The sequence below is a fragment of the Abramis brama genome (assembly GCF_963993115.1).
Source record: "Abramis brama genome assembly, chromosome: 7".
In the NCBI taxonomy this organism is placed as follows: Eukaryota; Metazoa; Chordata; class Actinopteri; order Cypriniformes; family Leuciscidae; genus Abramis; species Abramis brama.
Genome location: NC_139969.1, coordinates 15,489,157 through 15,507,255, shown reverse-complemented (window position 1 = coordinate 15,507,255; position 18,099 = coordinate 15,489,157). Strand labels below are relative to the sequence as shown.

The 18,099-nt window shown below is 36.0% G+C and overlaps 2 gene segments (V, D, J or C); both read right to left on the bottom strand.

The window, feature by feature from the left end:
• Positions 1-5,107: 5,107 nt before the first annotated feature.
• Positions 5,108-5,645, bottom strand: LOC311087503 (T cell receptor alpha variable 18-like). The segment is given in 2 exons: positions 5,606-5,645; positions 5,108-5,421 (listed from the first exon to the last, which is right to left on the bottom strand).
• Positions 5,646-10,945: 5,300 nt separating this feature from the next.
• On the bottom strand, positions 10,946-11,538 carry LOC311087502 (T cell receptor alpha variable 14/delta variable 4-like). The segment is given in 2 exons: positions 11,499-11,538; positions 10,946-11,310 (listed from the first exon to the last, which is right to left on the bottom strand).
• Positions 11,539-18,099: the final 6,561 nt, after the last annotated feature.

Here is an 18,099-nt window from a genome sequence, read left to right as displayed (position 1 = left end):
GAAAATGTTCTCTAAACATTTAAAAAAACATTCTGGGAACACAAATAAAACTACCCGCTGAAAACGTTCTGAGAAAATTAGAGAATAATGTTAAAAGAATGTTACTACTAAACATTTTAATAATGTTTTTAAAGAATGTTCTCCAAACTTTTAAAAGAACATTCTGGGAACAAAACTAAAACTAGCCGCTGAAAACTTTCTAAGAACGTTAGAGAATAATGTTAAAAGAATGTTACTACTAAACATTTTAATAATGTTTTTAAAGAATGTTCTCCAAACTTTTAAAAGAACATTCTGGGAACAAAACTAAAACTAGCCGCTGAAAACTTTCTAAGAACGTTAGAGAATAATGTTAAAAGAATGTTACTACTAAACATTTTAATAATGTTTTTAAAGAATGTTCTCCAAACTTTTAAAAGAACATTCTGAGAACAAAACTAAAACTAGCCGCTGAAAACATTTATAGAACAATACATGCTAATGTTCTTAGAACATTTTTAGAACAAAAAATTTCTAGCTGGGTTGACACTTGCGTTTCAGATCGTTAAAATAGGGCCCATAGTGTTGTAGCCGCGTCTGTTCGACTGGTAAAACGTTATTAGGCTACGTACTCAGTTTTGTGGTAACGTTAGCCATGTTCTTCATGTACCAGCCTTTTGACAGCTTCGGTTGAAGTTGTCCTTGTGTTAATGGTCGTGTGATAACTTCTGTATGATCTACAATAACATTTTTGTAAGTGTGTCTATAATGTGATAGTCTGAACTGATTTTATTTCGGTTGCGGGTCGGGTGGTCGGTTCTATTTTAAGCGGGTCGGGTCGGGTGCGGATTTAAATTAGTGCTGCTGTCGCAAAACGGGTCGGATGCGGTTTTAAGCACTGCGGGTACGGGCGGGTGCGGATTTACAAAATAAATCGGACCCGTGCAGGACTTGTGTGACATTTTTTCTTAATTTCCCAAGAAGCTGATCGCGGTTACGTGTCAGTTAAACTTTTCTCTTCAATCCTGTCTGTATTTGTGAGAAGTGGTGCTGTCCTGAGTTGAAAGATAGCCTACTTTGCGGCTGTATTATCAAGTAAATAGGTGTGTGTGTTCGTGTCGGCCGTTGTCCACTTCCTAAGGTTCTGAAATGCAAAAATCTTTTGACTACTTTTTTTTTGCGCCCATGAGCACCCACGGAGGAAAACATAAATCGGCGCCTATGCACACACACATCCTGGATTGTCAGTGGAACTGAATTTGAGTCCAATCTGGCATCAAATCTGTTATCAAATTTAGAGCTGCTGCTTGATCCAAATTTGTATCTCATCAGTATATATTCAGGAAGGCCATTTGAGCGCTGAATGTACCGGTAAAGGTATGGAGTTAGTTGAAGTGTTTTTTATTCACAGTTGAGATTGACCTGCTCTCCTTCAAAAAAGGCAGTTTTTTTCTCATTTGGCTGATTAACAGTGTCCTTGCTAAAGCATCATGTGAAGACATAAGTACATAATGCATTTAAAATAAATATATTATCAGTGTCATTTAAATTGGTAACAAACATTAGAAAAGATCTGCGGTCAAATATTTTAGGTTTATTAACTTACTTAAGGATATTTTATGAAGACATGCAATGCATTGTCCATTCACCTACACAGTGTTGCTGTTGAGAGGGTTTTTGTACAGTGTTCTTGTGTTTCCTGTCACTGTGGGCACCAGGGCACAGTAATACATTGCAGAGTCTCTTTAGCAGTGGAGATCTCCAGATGCACATGGGTTTTCTTTTCATTCACTTTTCCAGAGAACACACAGGTCAGAAGTTTTGTTGTGGTGCTGATCAGAATGGCTGTCTGAAGTAAAACACAAGTTAAAGCTTATATGACACTCACTCCTTAAGAGACTCTTTAATGTCCAGTTGTCTGATAGTGTTAGATGCAGTTGTCTGATATTGTCTTGATAGTGATGTGATTTGTGACCTTGTTGGAGGTTTTGTACTGTGTAGTTTGTTTTCCTGTCACTGTGGACTTCATGGCACAGTAGTGCAATGCTGAATCCGTCACTAGTTGAGGAGATCTTCAGATCCACATTTTTTTTTTCATGCAGTTTTCCAGGAAATTGAGGATCTACACTAACAAATTCTGATGTTTGTGTAACTTTCCCAGTAGCATGTAGAATGAAATATATATACTTTGGAGCTTGTCCGGGATAATGGCAAAACCACTATAGAGTAAAGAGTGGTTACAAGACCAGACCTCTAGACGGAACATCTCATTTTGGATTGGAGTGATGATGACATTCCCAAAAGTGTCACCTGCAAGAGTCAAAATTCATACAACATCATGCAATCATTTATTGAAACATCATAACATTTTTGATGTTAGTTTAAAGTTGTAATGACAATTATTCAGTATATTTAATCCATAAAATGTCACACAAAGCAAAGTAAAATGTGCAAGCAGACAATCATTTTGCACAATAATACATTCAGCACAAACTGCTGTTCATCTAATCATTTATTCCTTGTCAAGTAAAGGAGATTGTCTCAAATGAACTCCTCCCCTTAAAGCTGCAGTCCATACAGCTTTGAATCCATAATCATAATAATAATCAATTAGCATTTGATACCTAGATGTGTCAGATATGAACACATAGGTCAGGAGTTTTACTGTAGCACTAATAGCCTGTGTTTGCTGCAGAAGGTATTAGAGAAACATGGAAACATTTGTTGTTCTCTATTTTGGTCTCTTTATTTTAGTCAGTGTATGCCTACTGATGATGATAGCATTAAAAAAACTTAAATTAATTGTAATATATATATATATATATATGCTTGGGCAAATAAGGTTTATTGGGATTTTAGCAAGGAACATTTATTCTCAGAGTCTCTTTTGTGGAAATGATTACTATGGAATGACAAAAACAATGAATTAAAATCTTACTTTATAGTTTCCTCCTAGCACAAGTTTTTCTAACAGGTGTCACAATATTGTGTTGTGGTTTACACAAGATAAAATTGTGGTTTAATTCTTATTTGAATCAAGGCAAAAACTGCATGTGAGTTTTTGTAAAGCCTCTCAGGCATTTTGTATCACTGGGCTGCTACTCTTAGAGCACAGTAATAGAGAGCTGAATCTGACAGAGTTACACTGTTAATAATGAGTTCAGTGGATGATTGTGATGTAGTCGACTGAAACCGTTGACGGTCTGGTATATTCTCATAACTGCTCCATGACTGGGCACCTTTATACAGTAAAAATTCAGGTTTTCCATTAGGATACTGTCTATACCAGTAGAGATAGATGTAAGTGCTGCTTGCATCATATGAGCAGCTCAGTGTCACAGACTCTCCTTCATTTCTGTTTATATTAGTTTCCTTGTCTTTTGGTTCAATGCTGTCAGACAGAAACCCTGCAAGAGAATTAGACAGATTTCATGACAGGTCAGAAGGCTTGTCTACTTATCCAAACATTAACATTTATAAATGAAAATTACAATACCAAAAATGGTTTCTTCAACAAAATATATAGAATTATTTATTTATTTTTAAATGTACATATATTTGAGTCTGTTTAGATTAAAAGTTTTATACCTGGCACAGATATAAGAATCATCAAAAAACATCTCTCCATGTTGAGAAGATTTACCAAACTAGCTTTATAAACTAAAGCTAAACAGTAAATGTATGATTGTAGTAGTGTATTGTGAAGCTGTCATGTGGGTGTGGTTTAGTTAGACCTCCTTCTCTGTCTTTCCCTCAGTGTATGAATAGCTCAAAAACGAACTATGCTTTTTGTTGAATAAGTATTTTTCTCCAATAATTCAGTTTAATCAGCAAGTGTGACTTGATTATGTTCATTATCTTACTATAAGGATCATTCAAAGCTAAACAAAATAGAGGCTATTTAGTGGAGTTAGAATATTTAATATTTGAAAGTGGGGTTTGTGCTTGTAGCATTATTGCAGTCTAGAGTCACATTTTGTTATGGTGTGTTGATTGATATCTTTATAAATTACTGATCAAGTGCATTGAGTGAGGAAAAACTAAATCTTTAGGCCTAGGCCTATACCCATACCTTTAAATCGGTCAAAAAATGATTAATTTCAGTAAATTTCACAATCCTATGTGAAACATGTTCCTTGCACATGTGAATTCATTACAGATACAGTTGGGTATCCTCTCTGAGTCTGAAATGTTTTAATGTACACAGCACCCCCCAGTGGTGATGTAACAAATATTTATTCACTCATTGACAATGTCCCCAAGTAGCCTGGCTAACGTCAGACCTAGTCTCATTTGAGACGTGGTCTGGGAACCACGTTCATTTTCTCGTATTTGAGGCGTGGTTTACGAATGCCCAGAGCCGTTTATTGAGCCAATCGTTTAAATTATACCAGATGACATATGAAGAGCGACAGAAATTCGACGTGGAAGAAGACGAAATAAACTTGCGTTCTAAACTACTAAGAACACTATCTAAGGCTGCATCGAAAGGTAACTTCGCGTCTGATGCCATGTTGGATCCATAGATATAAACAAACTGCTTCGGTGTGTCGCATAGACATCGTCATCGTCTTGCTGCTCCCTCCCCGTTCTGTGATTGGTTCCCTTTTTGAGGGGAAAATCTGGTCCATGGTGTCCAGGCTGCCTAGCAGCGTGAATAAAATCGCGCTGCGTTCAAGGCAGCATGGGGAAACCCAGGCTAGTCCCCAAGTCTAACAAGGATGAAACATTTGTGAGTCTAGAAAAGATAATGGATGATAAATGTGATGGATGATTATTTATTTATATATTTTTTAAACATGATGAGACATCTGAGAATATAGTTTATTCCATCAATGTTCATTGAAATGCTCTAATACAATAATTTGAATCCATCAGTGCATGTACATAAAGTTACAGAAATACTAACCAGCTAGAACATTTCAATATTTATATGAATTTGAATGTAACATCAGAATCAAACTGTCACTTTGATCTGTAGGAAATTTGTTGTTTTTGATATCTTACTGTAAGACTAACATCAAACGTGTAATTATATTGTGTGAATTATAGATTGTGGGTTTGATGTGGCTTGAGATCAAATGGAAAATGATTTTCAGTTTTTGTACAGCTTCACATAGACTTTGTATCACTGGGCTCCAACTCTTAGAGCACAGTAATAGAGAGCTGAATCTGACAGTGTTACACTATTAATAATGAGCTCAGTGGAGGTTTGAGATGTAGTCGACTGAAAGTGAGGATCTGGTATATTCTCACTATCGCTCCATGATCGAGCACCTTTCCGCAGTAAATACTGAGGTTCTCTGTTCTGAAACTGTCTGTACCAGTAAAGCATAACATTATTGCTGCTTGTATCATATGAGCATCTCAGTGTCACAGACTCTCCTTCTCTTCTGTGAATATTATCATTGTCTTTTGGTTTAATGCTGTCAGCAAATATACCTGCAAGAGAATTAATTATATTGAGCAATCCCCTGTCCTTTCTGGTGTTACAGTAACAGTGCTATAATGAACTACATTAAATTGAACAATGATGTCAGCATTATCTGTTAAATAATTTACATAATTAACACTTTGAATTCTCAATATATTTTAGTCTAGTGCTGATATATGAAGTGCACTTTACCTGGTACTGTTACAAGAATCAGTAGGATACATCTCTCCATGGCCCTATCAGTATATGCTTTATGATTTTAAATTGAAAGGTAAATGTATGAATGTAACGGAGAGTCATTTGTGCAGCTATATTGTCTGTAAATGTGGGTGTGGTTTGGGTTTCTGATATTTAAACCACCGTCAAAACTGAGATTGTCAGTGTCAGTTAATAGGATTTTTTTCTTGATCTGTTGTACTTGATCTATTATATACAGCTCAGAGTTAATGTCTTGTTGTGTGTTTGATATCTTTGATTATTTTGTCCTCAATATTCTGTGTGTGGGTAAAAATACCATGAGCATTTTGAAAGGAAATAGTCATTCACTCAGTTCATCTATCTTTTTTGTTCCAACTTCACCCTCTAGTGGCAGATGACACACATTTACATGTATTACAAAACTGATGCATTCATAATGGAGACAAAAATGGCTAAATTGCTTCAACTTAACAGTGGACAGGAATTTATGATAACCTTTGTTGTCACAAAACAGAAATGTTTTCCCAGGTTTACATTATATTGCCTTTCATGGGAAAACAATTCATTTCAAGAAGACAGTGAAAGAAAAGCATGACATTTTGTTTCAGAATAAAGTGTGACTACTGACTAGCAATTTTATATTAATCTTGTCTAATCATTTCATTTTAAAATTCATAAACATTACTAATGGGTTTAATCAACATTGTACATCTGTATTTTTGAATACAAAGCTCACAGTCAATTAATAATCAAATAGTTATTCAATAGCTCGTATATTCTAAATATATGCCTTCACATATATGATGGCTAGACATCATTGCAAATTTGTGCTTTATGTTTTTCAGGTTTTTGTATGGTGTGTAGAGTGTTTCCTGTGACTGTGGGCTGCAGGGCACAGTAATACAGAGCAGAGTCTGTCACTTTAGCAGAGGAGATCTCCAGATCCACACTGCTGGCTTCTTTTCTGTGATTAATGGATATTCCAGAAACTGGAGGAACAGCTTCAGTCTTTGTTCCATAGTAGTCCAGTATGAGGAATTGTGGTGGTGAACCTGCGTATTGTCGATACCAGTGAAGACTATCAACAGAACCGCTGTAGTTACAAGAGAGTTTCACACTCTCAGTCTCAGTGGCAAATGTTGATTCACTGTATGGAGTGATGGCATCTTTAGCTCTGTTACCTGCAACAAAAACCTATTTCAGCATGTTTAAAATGAGATATTGTGATATAATGATACATGTAAGATTTTACCTTGAGTTAAAGTCAGCAATATAAGTACACAAGTGAACATGATGAACAGGTTCCTGCTTCCCTCAGTGATCTGTGATGATCACTGAACTAGTCTGTGTTTTACAGGCCTGTGTTAAGCTCCACCTCTTGACATATAATTACATTTTTAAACCCTAAAATACTTGAGGAATGGAGAAATTAACCAAAATCTCCATGCAAGTTGTTGCTGATTTTGTGTTTATATGTTAATGTTAATGTTAATGTTATGTTAATGTTCTTTAAAAAAACAAATTCTCTTGCTGTTGCACCAGAACAACTCTTCGACAGAAATTGGCATATTTGGTTTAATTAGATGGCCCAAGGTTATTGATACAGATGGCAATCTAATCTCACTGAGGGAAGACCACTGCTACTGTTACCATTCTCACTTATGTTTTTCATAATTAGGTTAAATTAGGATTTTGTAGTTAGGTAGCCCATATGTGGCTTAATACATTTTAAAATTTGTATTTGGAAATATCTAACCCCAGTATGTGTTGATTTAGTAGTCTCTTGGTGCAGATTCTTTTTGGTACTGAATACTGGTATGCCAACCAGAGTATGGAGGTCAGATGGGGTAATAGTCTCCGCTCCGTTTAGTGTTGGTAATGGAGTACGACAAGAGGGGTTACTCTCCCCAGCCCTTTTCAACCTGTGTATGAATGACTTATCAGAACAACTAAGAGGCGGCAAAACTGGTTGTATGATTGGTAATGCTCTAATGAATCATTTTATGTATGCCGATGATCTGGCTATTGTTTCTCCTAGCAGTGATTTCAACAGTTGCTGAATATATGTTCTGATTATGGGCTCAAATATGATGTGCAGTATAATGCTAAGAAGAGTGTTGTCATGATATGCAGAACAAAAGGGGATAAAGATCTCAACTTTCCAGTTTTTTATCTGTCAGGCAAATTGCTAGGTATTTGTAATAAAACAAAATACCTAGGGCACTTCCTCACAGATCAATTGTCTGATGATGATGATGACATGTATAGGCAGTGTCGTATGCTTTATGCTCAAGCTAACATGTTAGCAAGAAAATTCTATATGTGTTCAGACAATGTTAATATAAGGCTCTTTCAAGCCTACTCCACTCTACACTGCCCCATTGTGGGCCAAGTTTAAAAAGACAACCATACGCTTCAGGTGGCCTGTAATGACTGTATGCGGATATTGCTTAAAAAACCTAGGTGGTGTAGTGCAAGTAAATTGTTTTGTAAGGCAAGAGTCAACACTTTCCAGGCTTTACTGAGAAATCTGATGTACAAATTTATTGGTCGACTGGATGGCTCTCAGAATGACATTATTAAGCTACTGGCAAATCCTAGTAAAAGTGTTGTGCGATACCAGTCATCTCTGTGGAAGCACCAGTCTTTTATAATTGGTAATTGTTTTTTTTTTTTTTTTTTTTTTTTAGGGAGGGGTTGGGTGTTTGTAATGTTGTATGGTTTTCTAAAGGACCCTGAGACTGACAATAAAGTTGAACTGAACTGAACTTTTTGACACAAGCAGCCTTAGTTTTGAAACCCATCCGCAAATACGGCATGTGATTAACCAAGCAAAACTGATGTATATCAGAAACATTTGATTGAATTTATTTGTATTTTTCACTGGAAGCGGAAAGCAGTGGAGAAAGTGTCTGACCGCCAGCGGAAAGCATAATAAATAGGTCTTTTGAACTACATTCACAAAGGACTGAAAATGTGTATTGGATCAAACCAAACTGGACTGGAGCGCATATGGATGAATTGGATTGAATGGATTGAATTGGATACCTATATTTTGTCAGTTAAAGATGAAATGCTGTTCCTCTCTAGTTTAATGGTTGCTCTATATCAGTACAGTATGTTTAACAAATTTTTTTTTGCTGGTATTTCTGCCAGTTGACTGTGATGCGTTGACTGTGGTTTACCCTCTATAGGGAGAGTTTTTGTTCAGTGTAGTTTGTTTTCCTGTCACTGTGGGCTCCAGGGCACAGTAGTACATCGCAGAGTCTGTTACTTTGGCAGAAGAGATTTCGAGATACGTATGGGGTTTCTCCTTATTCAGTTTTCCAGAGAATCGAGTATCTAGATCAACAACTTTAGACTTCTGTAAAACTTTCCCAGTAGCATGCAGAATGACGAAAAGAAATTCAGGAGCTGATCTGGGATATTGCCGATACCAATATAGACTCACTGCAGACGAGTAGTTGCACGACAGGGATATCATTTCATTTTCTGTTCTATATACTTCAGTTTGAACCGGCGTGATGACATTCCCAAAAATATCACATGTAGAAAGAAAAAACAAATTAGCTTGTTTAAAAATTAACATATTAATCTTAAAAGTGAAAAAAGGACAAACAAGCAATAAAGAAAAATCCTGACAGACTAGAACAGAATACATACTTGAAAGGGAGAAGAGCACAATAAAAACAAAGAGTATCATTTTTCAGGACGAAATACGAATTAATTGGAAACATCTGTTACTGAAGAACGCATTTAACATCTCTAGTTAGTCCCTCCCCTTAAAGCTGTAGCTCACAAACTGCAAAATATGGAAACCCATTTTTAAAAACAGTTTATTTTCTTATTTTAAACTCCCTGTGAAATGCACTTCCATAGTTGTACAGTAGATGCCACTAAATAAATACTTTTATTGCCACAGTTTTGTTATTAAATGCTTTAAGTTCACAACTGCTAATTTGAGGAAGCCTGAAGAGGTGGACCTAACCAATAAAAGTTGTAAAAGTTTTTTCTTCTTCTTCTTCAGCAGGTGTGACCACATCCTGTTGTCTTGTGGTTTAAGACACAGAGATGTGGTGGATAACTGAGACACGAGTTGTGTGTGTTTTTGTAAAGCGTCTGTGGACTTTGTATCACTGGGCTCCTACTCTTAAGAGCACAGTAATAGAGAGCTGAATCTGACAGATTCACATTGTTAATAGTGAGTGAAGTGGATGTAGGGGATATAGTTAACTTATAACGACTGTCCGATACATCCCCTTCATCGGACGAGCGAGCCCCTTTAAACAGTAAATACTGAGGTTCTCCATTAGGATACTGTCTGTACCAGTACAGGTAAACATTATTTCTGCTATATGTGCAGCTCAGTGTCACAGACTCTCCTTCTCTCCTGGTTTTATTTGTACCTTCTTCTTTTGGCACAATGCTGTCAGCAAATACACCTACAAGAAAATGTGTGCTTTAGAACGATAATAAAAATACTCTGAAAAATACTTAAATACTAAAAAATACTAATTCAATAATTTATATTCACTATCATTCAAAAGTCTGGGGTCAGCATGATTTTTTTTTTATGTTTTTGAAATAAGTCTCTTATGCTCACCAAGGGTTCATTTATTTAATCAATAATACAGTAAAACAATAATACTGTGAAATATAATAATAGTTTAAAATAGATTAAAATTACAATTTATTTTAGCAGCCATTATTCCAGTCTTCAGTGATCCTTCAGAAATCATTGTAATATGCTGATGTTTGTGCTCAAGGAAAGCATGTATTTGAAATAGAAATATTTTGTAACATTAGAAATGTCTTTAATCTCACTTATAATCAATTTCATGTATCTTTCCTGAATAAAAGTATTATTTTCTTTGAAAAAAACTTACTGATCCCAAACTTTTGAGCAATTACACTTTTAAAAAAAGTACCTGTCATGAGAATCAGCAATTTGCATCTGTCCATGTTAATATTCCGAGTGATTTATTTTGTTTTAAGCCAAATTATGTTCACAGGGATTAGAGACACTGTGACACTGTGAAAAATCACAATGAAGGACTTCAGGAAATCCTTGTATTTCATGTGAATGAAGAAGAATATACTTTTCACTGACACTGCAGTTTGAATGAATGTAGACGTTCTAATGTGTATTTGTAAAGTGGGTGTGGTTAGTGACATCACTCACCAGATAGACACATACAGTATACAGGTTTGTTTTTCTATCTTGCTACTTTGATAATACATGGAATTTAATTCATCCAATTTAGGGAAAAGCAGACATTCAGCTGGTCATCGAACAGTACTCCTACATTCCTGGATGGTGTTATCATTGGCAGGCTAGCTAAACAGTGATGCTGTGATGAAGGCTTTTTTGTACAGTGTTACTGTATTTCCTGTCACTGTGGGCTCCAGAGCACAGTAATACAGAGCAGAGTCTGATACTTCAGCAGAGGAGATCTCCAGATCCACATGACTTTGCTCTTTTCTGTGATTGATGGTTACTCTTGGAACGGGTGGATCAGCTTCAGTAGTTGCCCCTAAATATTCCAGTATGAGGAACTGTGGTGGTGAACCTGCGTATTGGCGATACCAGTGAACTCCACGAACAGAACCGCTGTAGTTACAAGAGAGTGTCACATTGTCACCCTCAAGTGCAAATACTCTCTCGCTTTTTGGAGTGATGACTTCTGTGGCTCTGGAGCCTGCAAATGAAAGTGCCATTAAGTTTAGCACATACACACATCTTGTAAAAACACAACATTAATATATGAATCTTTTATATAGTGTATTTAAATGTGGAACAAAAATCATTAAAAAGAGCACAATTAAATTAAATTATACATTGGATTTCATTATTGTGACATATTTCTTAAATATTGCAATATTATACCTTCAGTTGTTGACATCAGTATCACAATATAGATGAACATGTTCACTCAACAAACTGGCAGGAAGCTAAACAAAGACCAGCTGCTTGATTGTTACCTACATGTATCTGTGCACTTATGTCTGTGCTAAACTCCTCCTCTTTCCATACATGATGACTATGAAGATCTGCTTAATCTATAGAAGATAATGGACAGAGAACTATACATACTTCAGAATATTTTTTTGTGTATGTTTTTGTACAATTTTTAGTTGAACAAATTCCATTCCTTTTGTTTACTGAATGAATTTTGAATTTAGAGTTGTTTTTAATAACATACTTAGAAATACCAATGCTAAATGATAGTTTCACATATGTAACCTTTCATAATTTCTCATATTCACAGGTGTTACCACACTGTTATATCCAGAGCTGTGGTTTACAAAAAATTATAAATTGTGGTTTGATGGTAATAGATTAAAGACTGTTTAAAGCACATTGCGTATTTGAGTTTTTGTAAAGCGTCTCAAGCATTTTGTATCACTGGGCTACATTTCTTAGAGCACAGTAATAGAGAGCTGAATATGTCATATCTGCTTTATTAATAATGAGTTCAGTGGATGATTGGGATGTTGTTGACTGAAACCGACGGTCTGGTTGATGCCCAGCACGACTCTCTGATCGAGCACCTTTCCACATTAAAAACTGAGGTTCTCCGTTTGGATACTGTCTGTACCAGTAAAGTCTAACATAATTGCTGTCAGTTTCATATGAGCATCTCAGTGTCACAGACTCTCCTTCTTCCTTGATGATATTTGTATTTTCTTCTTTTGGTCCAATGCTGTCAGAAAACACACCTGAAATTAAATTAAAAGATTTGTTCCGTAATCTCTGATCAGGGGGATTATATTTAAATTAAACTTGTTACAAATGCATCTTTTCAGTTATAAAATAGATAAATATTAAACAAAAAACAGCACGTGATAATTGCTTTCATATAAAAATGGGATATTGTTTGTTCAGCTTATTTAATACTTAATTTACCTGTAACTACAATGACAATCATGAGTAGACCCTCCATGTTGGCAGTCCAGAGGTAGTTTGTATTTCTATTACTGTTGGATTAAAAAAAAAAAAATCCTGAATATTGCTTTATATTGTGAATGAAACTGGTGTGTCCATTATATTCAGCAGTAAATGAATGCACCGACTGAAGTTCTGTTGTACACTAATATTGTGGGTGTGGTTAGTGATGTCACAGGTTCACCAGGCTCTCTCACCACCACCCCTCAACGATCACAATAACCAGATTTCTGATCACCGGCACCTGTCACTCATCAACGTACCTTATCAACCACCACATAAAAACACACACATCAGTTCAGTCACTTGTCTATCATTGTACTAGGAAACAGACCTATTACTTTAAACTCCTGTGTCTGTGAATTATTTAGCAGTTAGGCCTACTACATACTGTACTTAGGCTAACTGCTATTCTCCCTCATGTTTCTCCAAGTGTGTTGTCTTTTCCTGTGATACTCACCAGTATCCCATATTCCACCACAATACTGAGGTGTGTGTGCTCCAACAGTTTATTCTCCAGCCAGTGTCTGTAAGAGAAAGATTTTCCTTAAAGGGGAGGTGAAATGCTATTTCATGCATACTGAGTTTTTTACACTGTTAACCCTTTGATGCGCAAGCTATGGAAACCCCTTCTAATGCACAACATGGGTCTAAAAAGACCCGTATTCATTTCCTATGTTATTTCATGCATGGCTGGACTTTTTTTTTTATTTTTATCTTTTGAGATCAATTTATTTAAGCATTTAATATTCCATGATCTATAAATTCCATGATTTATAAATATTAAACATTTCTTGTTTTCAATTACCAAAAATTATTATTTTAATTTTTTCTAGGTTTTGTGTTACTATATCAAATTTACTTATCAAGCATGATAAAACAAAAGAATAAAGACAACATTTTGTCAAATTAATCATTTTAGCAGTCATTTAGAGACAACACATTTAACACTTGAAATGTTTATTTGCCACTTTGTCTCACATAGCATTCACCAGAGGTGTAAAGTCCAGGTTCAGAAAGTAAAAGTCCTCCTCAGATTTTGTTCCAATCACCTGAATTAGCCTAATTACACCACCTAATTAGCAGTTTTTCAGCCAGTAGGTAGAACTAATTAGTGAAATCAGCTGTCTGAGGTCATGGGTGGAATAAACATATGGCAGGACTTTTACTTTCTGACCCCTGGACTATACACCTCTGGCATTCACATATCACAGATAACTGATAACACTGAAATTGAACTGTGTAACTGTATTGAATTGTGGTGAATGTGATCAAATAAAAGAAAATACAACAAACAAAATAAAATCACACTGGTACAGCGGCATCTCAAATTGCCATCTTAGTGCTTACATGCCTCACAAATGACAAAGGACACCTAAACTCTTAAAACATTGAATCATTTCAGCATATGAAGGATTATGAACTGTTAGGCCTTCTACATGTAAATAAGCTTTAAAATACAATCTTTTTTTTTAGTGTAGCTAACATTAGCTAGCTAGAATATGTCACCAGCTAGCTAGCTAATAGTATTGGACATGTTTCTCCTTCTCACAAGTAATTTCTCACTATGATTTACAAGGTCAAGGTAACCATAGCCTAATATTCAAATATTATGTCCATCTTTTACAAAATATAAAATATTTTCTGTGGTTAAAATAAGACTTGCATCAAATATACAAAAGTAGCCGTGTTGAGTTGTGAAATGTGTGGCAGGTGAATAGTATTCTGCAGTAAATGTTCCTACTTGCAAAATTGTGCAAATATCAAAGGTTTCTATATGGGTCATTTTTGACCCATGTATGTAAAATTGATGTAGAAATAAAAAAAAACTGTGTTTGTTTATAAAGTAAGAAAGGAAACATTAACATAATGATTTGTGGAAATCAAAAACAATATATTTAATGAATACCTGGAATAACAAATGATAAAATACATATATTTTAAAGATTCAGCAAAGAAACACTCAGCCATCACTGAAATAACATAGGAAATGAATACGGGTCTTTTTAGACCCATGTTGCGCATTAGAAGGGTTGCGATACAAAAAAGATTTTTATTCGAAAAGAAAGAAATGAAAAATTTCAATTAGGATTTTTAATGATCTAAAACAAGTTAATTGAGGAATACCTGGAATACTGAATGATGAAATTAATTTATTGCAAAGATATAGAAAATGAAAACTCAGTCGGGTCTTTTTAGACCCATGTTGTGCATCAAAGGGTTAAAGAGTTGGATTCCCATGCTAAACATGGACAAAGTTTCAAAAATTAAGTTGTACGTTTGATGGAGTATTTCTGTGCCAAAAATACTCCTTCCAGTTTGTCACAAGTTTCGGATTTTTTTTTTCGAGCATGGGCATGTGTGACGTCAGATGGGGCGGAATTTCCTTATACGGGTCCTAAGGGCACTGTGCTCGCTGCAGTCACAGGACTTTGTTTGTTCCCTGCATTTCGACGATGATTGTTTTATAAACAAGGCCCAGTTCGACGCCGGATTTGCAGATCATCTAATATAATGCTTAAGGATGGAGCAGTCCCAACGATAAAGATTCACGGTCGTGCGATGGAACCGCAGGCGGTGAGTAAAACTGCTTCAAATGTCTGTGTGTTGTTAGCTATCGGCGTGTAAGCACCGCCCACACGGCACGCCTCCAGCCGCTCGGCTTTTTCCGGAAAGACTCGGTACAGCCTATCTTTCTTTTATAAATATAATAAAACTAAAGACTTTTTGGAGATATGAAGGATGCAATACTACTCTATAGGTACTCAAGATTAACATGAGATTGACTGAAACTGAGTGTTTCACCCCCCCTTTAAGTCACCATGAACTCAAAATGGATAATTCTTTTTCTTTTTTTAAACTGGAATATACCATTATTTATAATACATGATTTATCTGAGCATTTCTTCTTTTTTTTATTTTTTTTTATTCATGTGCCCTCATAATCTTTTAATCGGTTACAGTACATTCACACAGGGGATCAGGGACCCTTTCTCCTATCTTTCAGAGTCAGTGGAAGACATTATCTTTGACACTCTCCCCTGGTTTCACAGATGAGGTTTAAGCCTAGTCCCAGACTAAAATGCATGTTTGAGCTGTTTTAACTGAAAGCAGCTTGTAGCCTTGCACTGACATATTTTAAGATATCAGCGCCATTGCTTTGTCTCAGGATGCACACCAGTAATGTTTTTCTATAAGGCATGTGTATAAAAAACCCTACTTAAATGTCCTAATTTAACTAAAGCTTAATCATGGTTTAATCTAAGCCCTGTCTGTGAAACCAGGCCTCAATGTATTACATAATCAACTTTGGTATGGGTCATTCACAGGTGAGTCATAAATTCTGGAAAGACTCTTTTAATCTGTGCCACTGTTGAACTCTCCTGGAGACTTTTCCTTTGGCATGGTCCTATGCCTCTAAAAAATAATAACCGCTGCAAGCACAATTAGATACATGTTTTTGTCAGGACTTCACTAGAACAGAACAGGAAAATATATCCTCATATATCCACAATTGAGTTCAAACTGACAATTCTTTCTACAAAATATAACTCAATTAATTACAATTTATTACAATTAATTACAAAACAAGTACATATTTATTCTCTGGAAGCCGGGCTAAATGAGTAACCGTGTTGGAAAAGAGTTGGAAAGTAAAAAAAAAAAAACGCGTTTCAGACTTGCCTTCTAAGTAGTGGGCCTTGAAATGCCGAGAAATGAGGAGAGAAAAAGTGTTCCAAACAAATACATGTGAGACCTGGCAGGAGCATGTACAGTATGTCAGGGCAACGTGATCTCATGAGAATATGTGTGTATTTTTACGTAAAGTGTAATTCTACCATACGTACATTTACTTACGTTTTATACACACAGAAACGTATAATACTGACGTATTTGTAGCACTAAAACGTAAGATATTTACGTATTAACAGCACAAAAACGTAAATGATTTACGTATGACCAACTCTACCGACGTACATATTTGTACGTATTCTTATTTATGCATATTAAAATAGTGGAATTAATGTTTTGACTCTATTGTATTCAAATGTCTTATTAATTACGTTTTCAGTCGCATTTATTAAATGCAGTTTACTCAAGAAATAGGCTAATAACATTTCGCTCTGTTCGTGCCTTCTGCTGCAAACTCGTTTCGGAGGATTAGCCTACATGCAGTTAAACAAGAATACACTTTAAAACCTTAAAAATACCTTATTTAATCGTTTAACGTAACCATTTTGTAATATTTAGTTTATTTACTGTGAGACACAAAAGGCATTTTCTCCAATAGAACAATAATACACCAAAACCCAACATAAATTCACAAAAGACATACATTTTATTAGCTTGATATAATCCAAATCTTTAGAATCCATACGTTTGCAAGAAAGAGATCCAAATTCAGCCCTTTATCCAGTGAGTGATCATCTCCATTTCACGGGCTATCACAGCAGCGCAGTCCGTAACTGTCAAATCCCGCGCTCGTGGTGCATTCAAATTCAAAAATTGCGCCCTCAAGAAGCGTTACAACATGTTTTACGGCAGTGATATCAATTGGTTCTCGCCTGTTCGTCTATAGGTGCGTTCCATTCGACAGGGTCCATACGCAGTGTTCACTGCTCCCCTACTCCCTGAGCACGGTATATCAATTGAAGTGGACTTAATTGACAATAACCGCTCATTTGAAACGCCCTGCAAACGTCATCAAAGAAAGTCAACGACGGGGTTTTGATATAACAAATATATATAGGACTACATTCATATTTTAATTTTTATTATATTATATATTTACAATTATATTGCACTATTTAAAAATTGGGCTGGTTTCGGATCAGTTCGGCGGGTTTTTATTGCCGAAACACCGGCACTTCAGATCCTTCTTCCTGCGACCCAGTGTTCAGCAGGCAGCAGTCTCACTCACTCACTCACACACACACACACACACAACAGACACTCCTTCCCACTATCTTCCTGTGAAGTGATGTATCGATGTTCCCTTATTCCCTATGCCGTGCGCAGTGCCCTTCGAACTGAACATGTTCGCTCCCTTCGGATTGGAATCTCACTTAAAATGGCGGAATACCCTGTGAAGTCCACTTCGCAGTCCACTTACGGTCAAATGGAACGCACCTTATGTTCGTCACAGATTGCGTCATGCCGTATTTCAGTCGGTAAACTACATTTGAAATGGAGAAGCGCGCGCGCCTTCACACAGAGCGAAGCCGGATGAACATTTTCATGGATTAATAACTTAAATTCCGCTCTGTACCTCATTCAAAACTATTATACTGAAAGAGAGGACTGTGAACACATGTGAACGACTTTTGGTACCGGTGTTACGGATCAACTGGGGATCATGTTAACTGGGGGAACGCGCGTGCACGCAGATAGTTTTACCTGGATTTCCAGACGGCTACAGATTCGTCGCAGCCATTTTTCACGGATCCATGATTAAAAACGTATGTTTCACCAGTTGTATACACACTGGTATGCATAATAAAGCGATTTGTTTTTGAAGTGTATATTCCTGCGTATTTGACGC